The sequence below is a fragment of the Brachyhypopomus gauderio genome, chromosome 1 (assembly GCF_052324685.1).
Source record: "Brachyhypopomus gauderio isolate BG-103 chromosome 1, BGAUD_0.2, whole genome shotgun sequence".
NCBI lineage: Eukaryota > Metazoa > Chordata > Actinopteri > Gymnotiformes > Hypopomidae > Brachyhypopomus > Brachyhypopomus gauderio.
Window position 1 is genome coordinate 41,960,460 of NC_135211.1, and position 14,215 is coordinate 41,974,674.

At 40.1% G+C, this 14,215-nt stretch overlaps 1 pseudogene; it reads left to right on the forward strand.

The window, feature by feature from the left end:
* LOC143488613 (butyrophilin-like protein 2) overlaps nt 1–13,906 on the forward strand; it is a 62,590-nt pseudogene extending 48,684 nt beyond the window's left edge.
* Nucleotides 13,907–14,215: the final 309 nt, after the last annotated feature.

Consider the following 14,215-nt stretch of genomic DNA (forward strand, 5'->3'; position numbering starts at 1 on the left):
AACGTGCTCGCGCTCTCACAGGGTTGCGCGCAGCGTGCGGAGTCGAGCGTTACGGTCAGACACAAAAGTAGAACTGAGCCAAGAAGAAAGCAAAAATATATATTTTTACTAGGGAAAATAAAAATAGTAACGCAGTTATTTGGATAAGTAACTTTAATCTGATTACTGGACTGGAAATAGTAGCGCGTTATATTACTCGTTATCGAAAAAAGTGGTACGATTAGAGTAACGCGTTACTAAGTAACTTAGATTTGAGGTATAAAATTATGTAGGGTCAGGCTAAAATCAGGTTTCTCTCTTAGGGAGCGACCTGTTCTTTATGATTCATTTGTTATTTCTCTGGTCCACCATCAATAAGGCCTTCAATAAGCCTCTGAAACTGCCCCTTTAAATCCGTTCACCTATATGCCCACTGCTCAATATGTCATGTTGTGTGCTGGTATTTCTTCTTCCGATTCATTTGTGTTCTAGAACAGCATTTCTGTGTTTTTAGTTTTCAAATCTAAGAACATGTTTCCTTACGTTAGAAATGCTGACGAATTCAATAATCATGTACAAATTGCATACAATTGTAACGACTTGAAATAGAAACCATTTTACAAAAAGGAATGCTTTCATTATATTTTAATATTTTTTTCTACATTCACAAAATCAGTATGGGAAACAATAACCTCTTAAACCATTATCTCCAATCAAATAGTATTCATGAAAAGTTCCAATCAGGATTTAGACCGAACCACAGCACTGAAACAGCTTTACTCAGGGTAGTGAATGATTTACTGATATCGTCAGATAATGGGCTCATCTCGTTCCTTATACTGTTAGATCTTAGCGCAGCTTTTGATACTGTAGACCACAACATTTTGCTGGATCGACTAGAAAACACAGTAGGTATTAAAGGAGTTGCACTCTCCTGGTTTAGATCATATCTGAACGATCGCTTCCAATGTGTAAGTGTTAATAATAAAACATCTAAATCTGTTCAGGTTAGATATGGTGTCCCACAAGGGACAGTCTTAGGACCACTTCTATTTACACTTTACATGTTACCCTTAGGCGAGATTATGCATAAGCACAACATCAGTTTCCACTCCTACGCAGACGACACCAACTATATTTATCGGCTAAACCCGATGATTTAGGTGTAAACAGTAAAATCGAAAAGTGTGTAGAAGAGATAAAACATTGGATGGCATGTAACTTTCTAGCACTAAATCCAGATAAAACAGAGCTAATAATAGTTGGGTCTAGAGCAGCGAGAGACAATGCTATGTAATGTAGCATTGAATCTACATTCTTTTACTATAACCCCCAGCGCAGAGGTAAAGAACTTAGGTGTCACAATAGACCCAGATCTCTCGTTCGATACACAAATTAATAATATAACTAGGGTAGCGTTCTTTCACTTACGCAACATTGCTAAAATTAGAAATATATTAAAGACAAGTGATGCGAAAAAGCTAATCCATGCATTCATATCCTTTCGCCTAGATTATTGCAATAGTCTTCTAGCTGGATGTTCTGGTAAATCGATAAACAAACTCCAGCTTGTTCAGAACGCAGCAGCGCGAGTTTTAACGAAAACTAAAAAATTTGATCACATTAGTCCCGTACTATCGTCACTACATTGGCTGCCAGTTAGATTCCATATTGACTATAAAATACTTTTATTAACATATAAAACACTGCATGGCTTAGCTCCAGAGCAGGGGCGAGGCTAGGGTATTTTGGTGGTGCTAGAGCACCACCGTGAGGTTGCTCAGCACCCCCTGGCTCAACACATTTTTTAAATATTATATTATGCAAAAAACTTGCTCTGCACCTGCGCAATACTTTGGTTCGACTGGCCAATCTGGCAACCCTGCTTCAAAACGAGGCTTGTGACCAGTTCACTTATCAACTATATCTCTTCTGATATGGCACATTCACGCGACTACTTGCTGCTAGAATTGTCTACAGCTTGGCATTTTGTTCTGGTCGTAAGCTAGCTGTTCACATTCTACATTTCTGGATCTGCAAGGCAGCCAGCACCTGAGCTGGGGTGAGAAGGTATGTTTCTTCACTGCAAAAAAATATATATCTTAACAAGTAAAATAATAATAATAATAATAATAATAATAATCTTTATTTGTATAGCACCTTTCATACATACATGCAACTCAAAGTGCTTTACAGTATAAATAAAATAAACATTAAAAGGAGATAAGACAAAAAGACAAAAGGAAAATGTTAAAAGAAATTAAAGATAAAAATATTAAAATAACATAAAAAGTAAAAAAGGTAAAGTAAATAAGATAATAAGAAGTAAAGTAAATAAGATAAAACTATTAAGATAATTGGATTTAGAAAATAATAGACAACATAATGTAATAAAGTAAATAAGATTGAGAATTTCTTAACTAAAAGCGGATCTAAACAGGAATGTTTTGAGACTGTTCTTAAAACTATGCAGGGATGAAATGCCTCTGAGCTCTTCAGGAAGAGAATTCCAGAGCTTTGGGCCATAGTGGCTAAAAGCACCCTCGCCAATCTTTAGTCGGCTTTTAGGAATCACCAGTAGATTACTGTTTGAAGACCTGAGAGACCTGACTGGAACATATCTAACCATCATTTCACTGAGGTAAAGAGGGGCAAGACCATGAAGACATTTAAAAACCATCACTAGAACCTTAAAATATATTCTAAAGCTGACAGGTAACCAGTGGAGTGCAGGTGTAATATGATCTCTCTTTCTCCTGCGGGTTAGAACCCTTGCAACCGCGTTCTGAACTCGCTGTAGGTGCGAAATAGAGCTCTTTGGAAGAGCAGATAGAACAGCATTACAATAATCTAGCCTTGATGTGATAAATGCATGGACAAGTTTTTCACTGTCAGCAGGAGAGAGCATATCTCGTACCTTAGTGATGTTTCGAAGGTGAAAGTAAGCTGTCTTGCATGTAGTCATGATGTGTGATTTGAAGTTGAGCTCATTATCAAAGGTGACGCCCAGGTTCTTAACACATTGTCTGGCATTCAGATTCATATGATTAAATAAGTGTGGACATCATTCCTCTGTGAATCACTGCCAAGAACAAGAACCTCTGACTTCTATTTATTTAACTGTAGAAAATTGTCAGACATCCATGTCTGTATATCATCTATGCAGTCAAACAGTAAGCAAATTGATTTTAGGGCTTTAGGTACTAGCGAGATATACAGTTGAGTGTCATCTGCATATTGATGATAACTAATACCATGTTTTTTAATGATGTGTGGTACCGGAAGCATATATAGGTTGAATAGTAACGGCCCAAGAATTGATTCTTGGGGGACGCCACAAGTAATTTTTTGACGTGTGCAGGAAGAGGTACCTAATGCTACATAGTAATCACGCCCAGTTAGTTATGATCTAAACCAGTCTAAGACTAAGCCACTAAGGCCTACCCAGCTCTGTAGTCGATCAAGAAGTATTTCATGATCAACGGTGTCAAAAGCGGCGCTTAAATCTAGCAGAAAAAGGACTGAGAGTTTGCCTGCATCCTTATTCAATCTCAAGTCATTTACTACCTTAACTAGGGCTGTTTCAGTGCTGTGGAGAGCTCTGAAACCAGATTGAAAAGTGTCATTTATTTGATTTACTTTGACATAGTCATTCAACTGGATTGACACTACTTTTTCAATTATTTTGCTAAGAAAGGAAAGGTTAGATATAGGTCGATAATTATTAAGAATTGTGGGATCAAGATTTCTGTTCTTTAATAGTGGTTTAACCATTGCAGTTTTAAAAATTTTAGGGAATTCACCCAATTGCAGAGACTGATTAACAATCATTAGAACTTCATTTGCTAATGAGCTCAGAACCTGCTTGAAAAAGCTTGTTGGTAAAGGGTCCAGTTCACAAGTAGAGGATTTTAGTGATGAGATCACATCAAGTAGTGTTACCATGTCAACTTCTTGGAAATAAGACATATTAGGTTAGGCTGAGTAACTGATGTAAGGGTTGATGGTCTATTAGTGCTTGTTGCTATGTTCTGCCTTATACTAGTAATCTTGTCCCTAAAAAATATAGCAAACTCCTCACATTTTTCAACTGAAACAGTCTCAGGGAAGCTACAGGAGGTGGGGTTTACTAGCAGATCTATGCTTCTGAACAAGACAGCTGAGTTATTATTGGATGAATTTATTAAGGTAGAGAAATAGTTTTTCCTTGCTGATTTCACTTCACTGTTGTAATTCTTCAATGTTGTTTTATAAATATCAAAATGTACTTGCAATTTTGACTTTCGCCAACGTCTCTCAACCTGCCTACAATCTTGCCTAAATTTTACAATAGATGGAATGTTTCTCCAGGGCATCTTAATTTTACCAGAGATTATTTTAGTTACCTTTGGTGCCACAGCATCAATACAGTTCCTAACTCTGTGTGCGAATGATTCAACTAGCTCATTCCCATTTTCTGAGAGGGGAGGGAGGGACTGTATCATGTCTGTGAAGGCCACGGCACTGCCAGCACTGAGATAACGCTTGGTTATTGTACGCTTTTCACTGAGTGTTCTAGTAGATAATGACATATTGAAAAATACACCAAAATGGTCAGAGATTGCAACATCAGTAATTTCAGTATTATTAACCTCTATACGTTTAGAAATGATCAAAATGTGGCCATGCTTATGAGTTGGGCCTGATACATGCTGTATGAGATCGAAAGAGTTAAGCATCCTCATGAATTCTGAAGTGATTGGATTTGTGGATATATCCATGTGAATATTAAAATCCCCAGCAATTAAAACATAATCAAAATCAACCAAAATCCTTGAAAGCATTTCCTCAAAATCCTCAAGAAAATCTGCATGTAGTCTGGGAGGATGATAGACAACAACCAAAAGAACTGAATAAGTACTGTTGAGTTGTACTGCCAGATATTCAAACGTAGGATGTTCCCCCAATGAGATCTGCTTACAGCGGAATGCTTTATGGTAAAAACATGCAACACCACCACCTCTCTTATTTACCCTGGAGACATTCAAATAGTTAAAGTCGGGAGGCAAAGCCTCATTTAGCACTATTGCTCCATTGCTATCAAGCCAAGTCTCTGTTAGAAAAAGAAAGTCCAGACAGTAATCTTCAATTAATTTAGCTATTATCAAATCAATCAATCAATCAATCAAATTTTATTTATATAGCGCTTTTTACAACAGTTGTTGTCACAAAGCACCTTTACGAGTGTCCGAGTCCTAGCCCCCAGTGAGCAAGCCAAAGGCGACAGTGGCAAGGAAAAACTCCCTAGTTTTTTTTTGCATGAGGAAGAAACCTTGAGAGGAACCAAGACTCAGGGGGGGAACCCATCCTCCTCTGGCCGACACCGGTCACCATGACAACAACAACAACAATTTAGACAGAAAGAAGAGAAAGAAAAGGAAAAATATGTAATAATGTCAATCATGATGTATGCATCCGGTTAGGCAGGAGGTGGCTGGCTCAGGATGGATCGCTGGTCTCCTCATCTCATTATTCCTCAAGCAGGCGGGCAGCCATGTGGAGAAATGAAACAGGGAAAATTAGCTCTGTATGAGGACATATACAGGACAGGTAAAATTATAAACATTTCCGGAGTGTGGCAGCAACTCCGGCATTTAGTTAAATTATTACAGCCTAGCTAAAAAGGCAGAACCAGAAGGTAACATAGGCTTGGGGGCATTCTGAGACAATGGCATCCGTCCACTGCACTGTCAACAAACTTGAGTGACCACGAGCAGTGACAGGACGACAGCACCAGCGCCCCAGTCTACCATAAAACCCTTCATCTATGAACCCCTGGATCTGTACTTTTATCTAAGGGGGGATATTAATTATCAAACGCTAAATAAGTGGGTTTTCAACCTAGACTTAAAGATTGTGACTGTGTCGGAGTCCCGGACGCATTTAGGAAGATTATTCCAAAGCTGGGGGGCCTTACAAGAAAAGGCTCTTCCCCCTGCTGTTACCTTATTAATTTTTGGAACTAATAAAAGACCAGCACCCTGTGATCTTAGTGGGCGTGGGGGTTCGTAATAGGAAATAAGTTCCTGAAGGTACTCAGGAGCAAGCCCGTGCAATGCTTTATAAGTTAATAAAAGAATTTTAAAGTCAATACGGAATTTAACTGGGAGCCAATGCAGGGCTGATAGGACTGGACTGATATGCTGAAATTTTCTAGTTCTGGTCAGAACCCTGGCTGTGGCATTTTGAATTATTTGAAGTTTATTTAGATTCCTATTTGAACATCCTGACAGTAGTGCATTGCAGTAGTCTAATCTAGAGCTAACAAAGGCGTGCACCAATTTTTCCGCATCATCCTGTGATAATGCATTTCTTAATTTAGCAATGTTACGGAGATGTAGAAAAGCTATCCTAGTAGTATTATCTATGTATTTATCAAATGATAGGTCAGAGTCGAGTATGACGCCTAGGTTTTTGGCTACTGTGCCAGGTGTAATGGGGTAGCCTGCGAGATTAAGCATTAGATCTGGAATTTTCTGTTTTGAGGCCTTAGGGCCCAGAAGCAGAACTTCTGTTTTGTCCTCATTAAGTTGGAGGAAGTTTAGAGACATCCAGCATTTAATATCTTTTACACAGGCCTTTTTCTTAAACTGAGTTTGTCATCAGGTTTGGCTGATATGTAAAGTTGAGTGTCATCTGCATAGCAGTGAAAATTGACACCATGTTTGTTTATAACTGTGCCCAATGGTAGCATATATAATGTAAATAATAGTGGTCCTAGAATGGAGCCTTGCGGGACCCCATATTTAACTTTTGTACGTTGTGAAGTATTACAAAAGACTTGTTTGTGAGTGAGCGGACATTTAGTAAGGAGACTTTGAAGACTTGGTGTGTTTGATCAGCATCGCCTACATCACTTGTGCATTTCACTGGGATCAAATTTTGTTTGTTTGTTGCACAATGTTTTGTGCCCTTATGTTTTCTTCTGACTACATTTTTATTTCGATTCTGTGAGCCATGCCACCGGCTATTTAAAATAACTGGAATGTAGCACTGACTAGGAGCATGGGTTCCAGTGTGTCAGACCTGAGAAATCACTGAGTGTGCAGGAGAAGTAGGTGAGTTCCTACAAGACTGCAGACTGTAGTGTTGCAGAACCTCTTCAATATCCTGGAGTTTACCTCTGAGACTGTGGACAGATTCTCTGACAGGAGATGGTGGGCTCCTTTTACTGACATTACTGACGTTACTGCTGGCGGTTGGGTGCAGATTCCGCATTTGAGTGATTCCATACATTAGATTATCCACAAGCATTTGAGTCCCAGCCCTGTTAGGGTGAAGCTGATCAGGTTTAAAAAGCTCAGAACGCCTCCAAAAGATGTTGAAATTGTCAATGAAGTTTATCTTCCAATGAGCACAGGCTGTAGTGAGCCAGCTGTTTAGAGCCAGCAGTCTGGTAAAGTGACCACTGCCTCGACGTGCAGTTGGTATCGGTCCAGAAATGAACACTTCACACCGGGAAAACTCCAGAATGTCAAGCAGATGGTTAAAATCCTGTTTCAGAATCTCAGACTGTTGTTTGTAAACATCGCTAGAGCCGACATGTACAATCAGTCTTTCCGTAGCTGGATGGTCATGCAATATGTGTGGAATCATGGGTATCACTTCACAGACAGTAACACGAGGAAAGCAAAAGGCCTTAATACATTTACATTTACATTTATGGCATTTAGCAGACGCTCTTATCCAGAGCGATTTACAAAAGTGCTATGTAGTTGCTTGGAATCTCCAAGGTAGAATAGATAGTCCTGAACACAAGGTACTCTAAGCTGGAAAAACCACTAGACGAAATACTGTTGCTCCATACATCTCTGATGACTGAGTCCCCAATTAGCAGCGTATTGGGCTGTGGCGGTGTTCCTCGTCTTCTTTCACCATTAATGCCTCGGCGGCTAACATGGTTAGCATCCCGATGGCCAGCATGGTTACCACCCCGATGGCCAGCATGGTTACCACCCAATGGCCAGCATGGTTACCACCCCGATGGCCAACATGGTTACCACCCCGATGGCCAACATGGTTAGCATCCCGATGGCTAACCCTATTAGCATGCTTATTAGATAGCTGTCGATTGGCACGAATTGCAAGCTGGTGGTTGGGACGACTCTTAGCATGCTTGTTAGCATGCTGCTGGCTAACACAGTTTGCAGCCTGGTGGTTGGTCGGCAGATGGCCAGAGTTATTTGCATGCTTAGCAGCCCGACTGGAGTCGGATCTCTGATGCTGATTGGGGTGTGCTTGATGTCCTTGATGTCCTGGAGAGGGAGGCAGTATGTTGTGATGAGACTGCTCAGTTTCTGCTACTTCTGTTGAGGCAAGAGCTTCATATCTGTTATCGAGAAGAATGTTCTGTTCTGAAGATTGCTGCTTGCCACCGCTGCTGTGCTGGTTTCTGTTACGTTCCTTCCCCCGAACAAGAGTCCAGCCCTTATCATTGTTGTTGTTAACGGGATTAGGAGTTGAGGCCAAGATGAGCAGGCTTTGCCCCCAGCACATCCCAGCGACAATGGAGAGAAACATCTCTTTCTTTGCCAGTCACAGGGATGGTTTTGTCCGCGAGTCCAGATATTCTTCCTCTTCCCTTATAGAGTGTAAGGTATGGATTCTTTCCTGAAGTTCTGCAACCCTCTGAGATAGTTTGATACACTCAGAGCAAATAGATGATGTGGAAGCATGAGCCATAATCGCAAAAGCACCGGGCTTTTAATTAAGTCATTTTAAGGCAATAAATCTTTTTTTCTCTGATAAGAATTTTTGACTTACTAGGCATTGCAAGTTTTAGGATTATTTTGCTTATTTTAAGTATAATGAACTTAATCAGTCTTATCTAGAATTTTACCCTATTTTAAGTCATTTGAACTCAAAACAAGCACAAAAAAACTAACCGTTCAAGTTAATAAAATTTTTCAGTTTACATGCTAAAAACACAATGATTTGTACTTGATTTAAGATTGAATGTTGTAGGGGAAAACACAAATCAAAGCAAAACTAATACGGCTCCAAAATGTATAAATGTACTAGTTCGCCTCAATTGGTGAGAAAAAATGTGCCTCTGTGAGCACTGGGGGCTGGGCACCCCTAAAGACCAGATCCTAAAATCGCCCCTGCTCCAGAGTATCTTAGTGAACTTATTGATCATTACAATCCAGCACGTTCACAGGATGCAGGCTTATTAACTGTTCTCAGGATCAAAAAGATCACAGCAGGTGGAAGAGCCTTTTCTTTTAAAGCTCCACAACTGTGGAATAATCTTCCTGCCTTTATTCGGGACTCAGACACAGTCTCAATGTTTAGAACTCAACTAAAGACTTATCTGTTTAGTTTGGCCTTTGAATAATCTGTTACATATTTACCACATCACATATCTTTCTTCTCCGAGGTTCACTTGGGGAGTAACACTCCAGTTGGAGCCTACAATTCCAGTATCATTGCTCCGACACGGAATGAAAACCTGGCGTTCATCATAAGACATTTACATTGACAATATCAACACCCAGAACTTTCATTCTAGTTACCTTATACTTAGCCTGATTGTGTGATTTATTTGTAACTTGTGTATTAGTCTGTATAATTTGTTTTTGTGTAATTTGTGTGTTAACGGGCCGCCCAATGGAGGATGGGTTCCCTTTTGAGTCTTGGTCCTCCCAAGGTTTCTTCCTATTTCCCACCATCTAGGGAGTTTTTCCTTGCCACTGTCGCCTTTGGCTTGCTCATTAGGGATTTGGTAAAGTGCTTTGTGACAACATATGTTGTGAAAAGCGCTATACAAATTTATTTGATTTGATTTGATTTGACTGACAAAGACGAGCACAAGATGTTACACACACACACGCTTTATACACTAGCTAACAAGCACCGCGTGAAACACGTTAGACTAATGAGATGGGTGAACACACACACAACCACACCCCCACATGTACATACATGGACACGGACTATGTAAACACACCCTCAAGGGGAGCGGTCCGGGGCTGTAATGTGACAGAGCCCCCCCACCAAGGGCACTACCCATCCCGGGGTGTCAACAAAGCTATAATGTCCCTGGACCCACACCAATGGATGGGTCCGGAGACAAATAATATACCAAAATATAGACGGGCACATTTATTAACATGGGCACAAAAGGGAAAAGGGGATTAGGGAGAAACACTGGGACAGACACAAACACAGGCACAGGTAAACTTGGAAACAGGCTTTGTGCTTGCAGGAGGGCTGCCAGGGGAGAAAACCCTCCCTGGGCTGTAGGCGCTGCAGTGGGCGGTCTTCCTCCTGCCCTTGCTGCAGACCCTCCACCATGTGCGGCGCTACTTGGCGAGCTACTCACTGATGCCCCTGCAGTCCTCTCGGTGGGCATGCGAGTAGTCTCTCTGGGCGTCACCGGGGGGCGCGCCTCCGGGTATGCCTGCCACCACTCACTCTCTTCTCTCCGAGGTGCGACAAGGGGAACCTCAGCACCCCATGGCAGTGGCTCTGCACACATGGAACATAGACACATACTGTATAAGTGTATGACTCTGACAAAGACGAGCACAAGACATTACACACACGCTTTATACACTAGCTAACAAGCACCGCGTGAAACACATTAGACTAATTACACGAGTGAACACACACCAGCCACACCCCCACTTATACATACATGGACACGGACTACTTAAACACACCCCAAGGGGAGTGGTCCAGGGCTGTAACGTGACACTTAAGATGTTTGCGAACCAAACTCTGATTTTGTGCTTTGGCTTCTGTGTTTATCTCTAAATCTGATCTATGCTGCTTGCTTAAAGCAAAATGTATTAAGATTACAGATGTAAATGTTTTGCTGTTTATTCTAGTACGTTTTGAAGCGTACTAGACAGATCCCATGTGATCTGTGCTGATGTGTGTGTAGGGTTCTGGAGGAAGGCCTTCATCTCATCTCTGACTCTTTCATTAATTGTCATCATTACACTGGTGGTTCTTCTGGTTTTAGTAATTCAAGGTACTAAAAACCACAGAGAATCACTCCTTCATATTGTAGGAGTAAGTATTGGACACAGGCTTCAACGCACCATGGCAACAATGACAATATCAATAAAATTTTTCTTTAAACAGATTTACTACCACACTGCTCTTCTCGGAAAAACGCTAAAATGGCAGGTAAATATATATATATATATATATATATATATATATATATATATATATATATATATATATATATATATATATATTAGGGCTGGGTATCGATTCAAATTCCAATAATCGATCCGATTCCGATTCTGAACATTAAGAATCGATTTATTTCGATTTAATCCGATTTAATCGATTCGATCCGATTCGATCCAATTCGGGGTTTAGTGTTATTAAAAATGTATTTATTTGAGCTGTTTCCTGACTATGTACAGAAGCAACATGTTAAAACTAGTATTATATCAATATTAATCAGCAAATAGTTACTGGTAGTTGGTAGTTACTGATGGCTGGAAGACTGGTGAAAAGGGTAATCATAAATCTACCTTCAAGAAAGGTAATCCAGGACAATAAACAGAGGACATCTTTGAGGTGTCTATATCTGCAACAGTGGACTCCTACTGGGACACTAACCAGTGCATTATTATTATGATTGAAATAATTAAGAAGTCACCCAAAAGCTGTTGCTACCAAATGCATTTTTATTTTTAAAGTGCTCACACTTAATAAACTGAAAGTATAAAATGTAAACGTGTATTTTTCTTTAAAGTGAGAATATAATAACAGAACTGTCACGTTACGGTCCCCGACCCCTCCCTGTTGGGCGTGTGTTAACGTTGTCTGCGTCTACTCGTCTGTGTATCTCCGTGGGTGCGGGTGCGTCTTGTGATAATCCTCACCTGTGGCTCGTCTCGTCATCACGTGGGGTTTGTGTGGTTTGTCCATTTAATGTGTGTTCGCGCAGCGTCCTGTGCTCGTCGTTGTTTGAGTCACACATGTTCTATGTAAACGTGTTTTATGTGCGCTGTCTGCGCTTCGGTAAATGTAATAAACGTAACGATTTGGAAAGTACAAAGGATTCTGTCTCGTCCATCGCCTTGCGCCCAACGTTACAAGAGCATGTTTAACTTTAACTTTTTAAACTTTTTTTAAACTGTAAAAACACTGGGTAAACTGTCAGTGACATGGACTAAATGTAAATAGTCACTGACACTGGATAAACTGTCCTTCTGTTTTTAGATTGCCGATTTGACTATCGTCGTTACCGTCACTGTCCGTCGCCATGTTGTTTTGCAGTTAGTTAGACCGAGCATGCCAGCGTGAATTCAGTGACGAGGCGGGGGTAAAAGTTCACTAAAAAATCGATCTTTGGACGTACGAATCGATAATCAGATCATCATATGCGAATCGATTCTGAATCGGAAAATCGATTTTTTCAACACAGGCCTAATATATATATATATATATATATATATATATATATATATATATATATGTAGCCAGCATAGCCAAGGCGACGCTTTCTTTGTTTTGGTGCGCACATGAAGGATGACGTCCTAGAGTAGAGTAGCACCTGCATTGGGTGAGCCATTTACAGGTAGGCATATATAGGTACACCTGTGGGGTCCTAGAGGATAGCGTGGTGGCTAAAGCGCATGCAGGTGGCGGCGTCTAGAAGAAGCGTGTCTGTAACAGCGAGTCCGAAGGTAGGATTAAGTTGCATATTATACTTTTGCACAAGATGACTGATGAAGCAACTAAACATGGTTTGGTTTTAATTAGTGTGGGGACGCGAGGATAGGCGTGTTCAGGTGGAGTGGCCGCAGGTCATAGAGCCGGTGTGTGTACAGAGTACGAGGTATGCGAGTTTGGTAATCATGCTCGAGCTTTAGTCGCACCCTTTCAGACATACGGAGTAAAGCTCCTTTGTTTATTTTAGTCTGTTGGTGACACGCCACATCCATTCTGTCTTCTACTGACTTACGAATGATCGGTTACCAGGTACAATTAGCCACCGTGCATTCTCTAAAGCTTTATAAACACCTGAAAATGTTTTAGTATGCCTAAACCAGAGGTTTCATATGGTTTTTTGGCTGTGTTCACTTTAGAGTGTGATTTGGAAAACATTTGCAGTGTGTGGCTGAATTTTAGAGATTATTCACGAGTGGTATTGTCAATTGGCTGTCTTTACTCAGTCTCCAAACCACAAACAGGTAGCGTCAACACCTCTTAGATTGTTTTTGTTTTATTTAAATTAAACTGACAGAGTCTATTGTCTTCAATAAAGACTGTATTTTTGCATCACCGACGTTTGTCTACTTTCTTTAGAGTTCCCCTTACTCTAAGTAAAAAAGCACTAATTAAGGGGTGGCGTAGTTTGGCACTTATTAACTAGGGGGCGCTACATATATATATATATATATATATATATATATATATACAGCAATTTATTATTATTATACTATTATAATATATATATATATATATATATATATATATATATATATATATATATATATATATATATATATATATATATATATAATATATATAAATTATATATATTATTTATTATACAGCAATTTCCAATGACTCCATCCCAGAAGAAACACTCCCCCTTACAGGTAACCTTTCACTTGCAGCATTTCAAAATTACAGGACAGCACTAAGAAGAACCTATCTACGAGTGATTTACTGTATGTTAGTTGCCTTCATGATAATGTAGATGTTTGTGTGTGGTCTACACTACAGTAAAACAAGCACACAATAACATGGTCAGAACAGTAAATCACACCAGTCACTTCCTTGTGGATAATGCAGGAAGTGCTTGTATTTTGTGAGAGACATGACCAGTAAGTCACAGGGAGATCTGGACTCTGTGGATTGTGGTAAAGGTAATGAAGTCACTGTGAATTCTCACTTCAGTTCACACGTCTAAGAGAACAAGAGAACACTTTCATTGGTCTAACATTGTCTTTGTTCCAGAGACGACTCCAGAGACGACCACAGAGAGAACGCTGGTCTTTGGTAATCTGGTCTCTTTATTGTTCAGGGCTAGTGCGACAGGTTTTTATTATTAGTCTTAAAACCAGGATAGAAACCTTGCTCCATTACAGCTGGCATGTCTGAAAGAGAACCGTGTCTGATAAGGTCCTAAACATACAGGTCAGAGTTCACAGTCATCTGCACCGCCAGCGTCTGATGAAGAAAAAAAACCCAAGTGGGAAATGTATAAAAAATCTACAGG